General features: G+C 39.4%; 1 long non-coding RNA gene across 1 annotated transcript in view; it reads left to right on the top strand.

Moving 5' to 3' along the window:
* The first annotated feature begins 4,499 nt into the window (after positions 1 to 4,499).
* Positions 4,500 to 6,485, top strand: part of LOC106033235 (uncharacterized) — a 48,705-nt gene continuing 46,719 nt past the window's right edge. Inside the window, exon 1 of the long non-coding RNA XR_010834348.1 lies at positions 4,500 to 5,291. This is a non-coding gene — a long non-coding RNA (uncharacterized lncRNA). The remainder of the gene's footprint in view (positions 5,292 to 6,485) is intronic.

Here is a 6,485-nt window from a genome sequence, read left to right as displayed (position 1 = left end):
GTTGAAGAAAGTGTTTCCTTTCTCTTCTGGGAATAGATATGAATTAGTAGCTTTTAATTTAGCAACTGTAAAATGGAAGTGTGTCTGTCCCTTGTCCCACTTATAGGAAAGGTGGTGATACTCCTGGTCTTCTTTTTTTCTGGCAAGAAAATGGGTGAAAGACAGTGTTTTGGATGGGGTACATGTGACTGTGGTGCATGAGCCTGCATAACAAGCAGAAGGAGAAGAGCTGAGCACCATTGAACTGGGTTTCCTTACATGACTGGAAAACTTAAACATACTGCCACATAAAGTAAGCTTGAATGAGCAAAATGGTCAATCTCCATGTACTGCATAAATCCACATAAAATGATTTTTTTCTTCTAGACTTAAAAATGTTATATACACCAGTGTATATAACACAGTAAACCATTTCCAATCGAGTAGATTTTTTATGCTCTACTGCTAGATAAGTTCTAGCTACTTACGCGTTCCAGGTGATACCTATGTTCTGTTGCCTTTAGTATGGAACTGAGTGTCTTGTCATTATTTTAAAATGTCACGTCAGTTACTACCACCATTCAGGTTTTGTCATGCTGTTCTGGTTTGGTGTATGCTTTTGTCTGCTTCAATATCCTCATTACTCATATTTGTAGTGTTCACAGGACTTTGTTAACATTTCACTCAAAATGTGCATCTGAATTAGCCATCCTGGTCAAACACTGGCTCATATTCATTCCTACTGTGACCCCACAGAAATTAATGGAATACCAGAAGTGAGCTTATCCCAGTATGATCAGTCTGCCACTGAGAAAAGGTGATGGAAAGTATTGGTTTTTTTGTTTGTTTGCTTGCTTGCTTTTGTTTTTTTAACTATGGAAAGAGGGTAGTTTGAATAGCTGCTGAAGTGTTTTTTTCGGACTTCTCTGCTAAGATTTCCAAGCTTAAAATTAAAAACCAAACAACCCCCCCCCCCCAAAGCTTAGCTTCACATCTCTCTCTCTCTCTCTCTTTCTCAACACAAAAATTACATATTCACTTGTGGTTAATAACTCCTGAGATGATTTAATTTAATTCTTGCTTTTACATTATTTTTTTATCTTGCCTTTCTGTATATATAAGTATATATAAGCAATCATCCCTTGGGTTAATTGCTCTCAGAATTAAAATTTATTTTTCTTCTATTTCACAATAGAGGGAGCTCTAAAGAAACTTATCTTTCCGTAGAAAGCATAAACAGACTGCATCTTCAAAAGGGCTTGAGCAAACAGTAACAACAATACGCTTACTCCTTGTGATAGGTATAAAGTGCACATTCATGTTTAAGTCGAGCCTGTCTTGTTGTCTACCACAAATGAGCTTTCATGGATTGCTGAGTAGAAGCCCAGCAGAAGCTTTGGCTTGCTTGATGAGAGTCACTCTGCAAACCTCACTTTACAGTATTTCTCCTCTGAGGATGCCTGGGGGCTCTGCTCCTGTTAGTGCTGTACCAGGAGAGCAAGGTGGTCTTTACTAAAGGAAATTTACAGCAGAGCATATATATCAAGATGGGTGCTCTTATATAAGCGAGTGATGGACCTGCAACTTTAATGGAATGGTTAATTCATGCTGAGTGGTTAGATATCATGCCCTGCAAGGTTAGCAGTGACAAATAAGGTAGCTGTAATAAACTGTGGTCATGATGATGCTGAGGTGTTCCTATGTGGGAAAGTGGGCCAGTAGTGACAGCTGGAACATTGGGTCGCTTCCCCTGTGGCTTTGAACATCTTATTTACCTGTTCTTTTCCTTGTGTACAAAAAGAGCATCAAACATCTTTTATACTTTGAGGATAAAAAAACTGTTAGGCGCTGGGCTGGTCCTGAGTGTGTACGTGGAGTGTGTAGAGACTGGGTCTGGCTTCATCAAAACCATCTGTTGACATATACTTAATATCTGGCAGGGACCTATGGATTTTTTTTTTAAACTGTATTTGTATATGCAGCACCTGGAAGCACTAGGCCAAGTTATTCCAAAAATTATTTTGATTTACTCTTTTGGAAGGAAGAAAAAAAGCATTATGTTGGGTAACAGCTCTTTTTTTTTTTTTTTTCCTAATTACAATGTAAATATGTGTTTGGCTATGTTATTAATGTATGTTTTCTTTTTTTTTTCCAATTAGTTTCTTTTCGCCACACACACAAAGACATAGATTTGAGAAAAATGACAAAGGACATCCAGCCTTGCTACAGAAGTAACTTTTAGAAGAAGCAGATTGTTATTTATGAACTCGATATACCTTTATTTTCATAAGACCATCTTTACTATATTCCTTGGACCAAAGCTTTTTATTAGAATTCACATATTCCTTATTTTTCAGAAAATGTTTTACAGAAGTGAAATGCTTCTATTTAAACAAACAAAAATGCTCCTTCCCCAGATGATAAATGCTCTTTCAAGTACAATATGCAGTAATAAGTACATCATGCCACCTTGCTCACATTAGAAATCGTTCTGAAGAGTGAAATGGCAAAGATTAGATAGTAAATTTTTGTTCTTGTAAGTCTTCACCTTAGGGCTAGTGTGAAGCTTATATTGTTCTGTTTTTTCAGTCTGCCAACTCTTGACACAGCAGCTGTTGATGGTAAATGCTCATCAGTTGAAAGGTGACTATATACCAACAAAGAATTTCAGGTGTGACTAATTTAGCTTTCTATTTTTGGCCTGTACAATTCTGTAGCATTTTAAAATCCGGTCTGCTTTGCATATTGAATTGTATGATTAAAGAATGCACATTTCTATAATATGCAACAATTTGTGTTCTCCCTCCCTCAATGGTGATTGTTGAAGGCTTTTGTTGTTCTCTCGAGGAAGTCTCTGTGCAAGCAAAAGCCAGACTGCAGACACAGCTTTAGTAATAAAAACACTTGCTGATACAGATTGTTTTGCTTGTAAACCAATACAGGATAGATTGATTTTAAAACAAACAAGTAGTATGTCTTTTCATCAAGGTAAGCTGCATGTATTCTAAGACATTTTGTTCATCATTGCCTCTATACAGGAAAACTGCTAGAAATGTGTCTTGTTTTGGGGGGAGGTATTTCATGATTGCTTGCTTTGACATTTTGGGATTGCTGTGCTTAAACAATGGCAGTTCCAAACCTCCATAGAGCCTGATACCTCACAGGGCAGAAACAGCAGTAAGACTTTCTGTCTGATCCTTATTTGGCTAGCTGCAATTATCAAAGTTTAGTTTGAGAGAAAACTTACATCACCAGTGCTTGAAGTGCATTGAAATTGTCTTAGGGAATTCACTACATTTTGTCCCTAAAATCTTGGTAGGCTCTCTAATTCACATGCATAATCAAAAGAGCCAAAACTTACTAAAATCGAGACTTTGGTTAAACGATATAAAATGTCACTCATTACCAGCAGGGCAATGACTGAGGCCAATGTGAATTATTTGGAAAAGAGCAACCCCTGGCCAAGATGTATTCATTCAAACAGGAGGAAGAAATGTGACTTTGAGAGGTGGGTTCAGGCAGAGAAGGACCAGCACGGCCTCTTGTGCCATTCTCCCCATCCTCTTCATTGCTTGCAAAAAAGTTCTGTGAGGCATGGTGATAGGGGAGTTTAAGGATCCCCGTTTTATCCTGAGGAAGGGCTTAGTGAGGAGAGTTTTTTAACTGTCAGCTGTTGTGACTGTGACACATCTACTATAGACATTAAATTCACTACTTCAGTGTGCCCAACTGACTTCCAGTTTGATGATACAGAGCTGTTAGAGGTGGGAGCAGTGGTACAAAAACTTAAAGGCGAACATAATTTGAAATGGGTCTACAGATATGTCTGAATATTCAGCACTGATCTCTGTCATGGAGCAGTATGCTTTGTATACAGTTACTTGCATTATTTATATTAATTATTCAGTTCTCATAGCCACGAGTCTATCACAAGACTATCTGTTTATTCACACAATAAATATTTTAAAAAAAAACAACACATAATAAATCCCAGTTGATGAGGAATTTCTTCTTTTAACCTTTTAAACTATTTCTTTTCAAGACTACAACAATATACAGCTTTGCAGAAATGTCAGGTTTGAACAAAGTCCATGTTCTTTGAACAAAAAACCTCCTTCAATCCTAGAAAATAAGAGTAAGCAGAAATCTCTTCCAAGTAGCATGTTTCAAATTTCAGTTTGCTGCCAAGGGCAAATGGAGGCACCAGGCCTGCCTCTGTGCCCTTGTTTTTGCTGTTTTGCATCACCTGAGTATTGCCTTGCTCATTTGCAGCTGTGCACGTGTCTGCTTGGGGGAGGAGACACCTTTCTTTGCTGAGTTAGCCTGACCCAACAATAAAATTCTGGCTTGTTCTCCTTGCTGTTTTTCTGCTGATAGATGTTTGAGATTATGGTTGTGATGCTGGTTTTTGGTTTGTTTTGATTTGTTTGTTTGTTTTCCAGAAATCAAGTGTGTAACTGGAAGTTTTCTCAAATACTGCAATGTGTTTGTGGAGCATAGGCCCTTGTGAATGGCTAGTACACAGCAAAATGCATTTGAATTGTAAACATGGGTGTTAGATTTGGGGGGGGGGGGTTTGTTTGTTTATTGTTTTAATCCCACTGATCTTAAGGTTATGCCTTCCATCTTTATACTTTAATGCTGTCTTTATTTTTATAAATGTGACTAGCTAATCCCATTTGTATTTCCCCACAATATGCATGAATGGCCTAATTCTTGCTTTGACAAATGTGCCATCACATAAACATATACCTAACTTAAAGCATAGGGTTAAGAATCCTTCAGTGTAATTGGTAAACTCACATTTATATTTGTTGCACCAGTCAGTCTGCTTTCAAAAAATGAGCCAATAGGTATGTGGGGAAAAAACAAAACAAAACAAACTAGCTGTCCTGCATAATACATTTTCATATTGAAAGTCTATGCAATACAGAAAAAAGTTGTTTGAGAAGCCCAGCTATAGAGGTGACAGGAAGGCTGCATGGCTGTGAGCTTGCTGCTCTGCTCCCGGAGGTGGGTGTCAGGTGCTGAGCAAGGCAACAGGGGCTGTAACCTCTTGTCCGTCCCCTGGCTGTGATCAGTTCCAGCTCTGATGGAGTGCAGCTGTGTAACCTCACATCAGGATGCTGTGGAAAAACCTGTGAGAAGCATTGCTGAGGGCTTTCTCCCTTTGTTCAGGAGCTGTATTTAAGCTCAGATCCTAGTCTGAGCTATACCACGCATGTGCCAGTTCTTGGCTGTGTGTTCTGATGACCCTGACCTTGCCTTCCAGACTTTACCTTGGACCTGCCCCGTCATTGAGAACTTGTCTGGTGAGTGTGGGGGCTGTGGCTGACCCCAGTTAATGCCGCTGGACCTGCTCTGCTTGCTCAGGGGCTGTGGGACTGTGTTGCTTGCTGCTGAGGTCCCTGCTTGCCTTGCTTTGCCCTTAACTCCAGGTTTCTCCCTGGGCACAGCTCTTGCTGCCCCAGCAGGGCAACAGTAATCTGGGCACCTTTTGACAACAGCCAATGGATCCTGGGTGCTTTTTGGCTTTGTTGAGAATACCTTGCTATCAGCCAAAGTGTCCGTGAGAATAGACAAGTTTTCCTGGGAGGATGGACTTGTGGAAATATATGAAGATGCATTATCCTGATGGGTTATTACTTCTTTTTTTTTTTAATGATCAATAGAAATTGTATTGTTCTGTGTTCATGGATGGTGCTTCATCTCAAAATAGTAACCATTGTGCATTTTGGTGATGTTAGAAAATAAAAATGAGTTATGTAAGCGATGATTATACTATGAATTCTTCAGACAAGAGGCTGGATCTACCTTCTCTTAGATAGGAAGAGTACATGATATGTTCTTTTTGTTGATTGGAAGTGGCTTGAAAGTTCAGAACTGGAAAAAAAAAAAAAAAACCAACAACAAATAGGCTCTGGTAGGTATTACTACTGCAGGTTTCCTAACTAAGAAATACATTGCTTTCCATCACGCCTGGAGCACATCATCCTCAGACAGCTGTGCACGTCAATGAGCTAACACTACCAGTGCCTGTGGGAAGAGAGCAGGGCGGCACAGAGCTCTCTCTGATAGTGGCCTGTACTGGTCTGCCTGTGGTTTACATCTTGTGGCATCAACCAGGCTTGTGTGTGCTAAGCATCTGATTTGAATCAGCACGATTAAAATGTTAAGATAGTAAGATGAATTTGGTATAAGTCCAAAAATAATCAGTTACATCTTGAGGAATGGCATAGTGCTTACCATCCCCTAAATACAACTCGTGAATTGATGGCAGGTAACTGGTTCTAAGAAGCAAGTCTGAAATAAAAGGGTACAGTGACAGTAAATAAACTCACACTTTGGGTCAAAGATCTTCCTCTGCTGTGATTCTGGGTTGTTGCTCACATTAGTTTATTTTGCTGAGTAGGAAAGAGGAATTAAAAATTCTACATTGTATGCCAGACTGAGGCCTGGCAGAACAGCCCCCCACTTCTGCTTGGTGCTCGTGCTGAGCTCCCCAT

The sequence above is a fragment of the Anser cygnoides genome, chromosome 12, assembly GCF_040182565.1.
Source record: "Anser cygnoides isolate HZ-2024a breed goose chromosome 12, Taihu_goose_T2T_genome, whole genome shotgun sequence".
Classification (NCBI taxonomy): Eukaryota; Metazoa; Chordata; class Aves; order Anseriformes; family Anatidae; genus Anser; species Anser cygnoides.
This window is presented reverse-complemented; position numbering and strand designations above follow the sequence as displayed.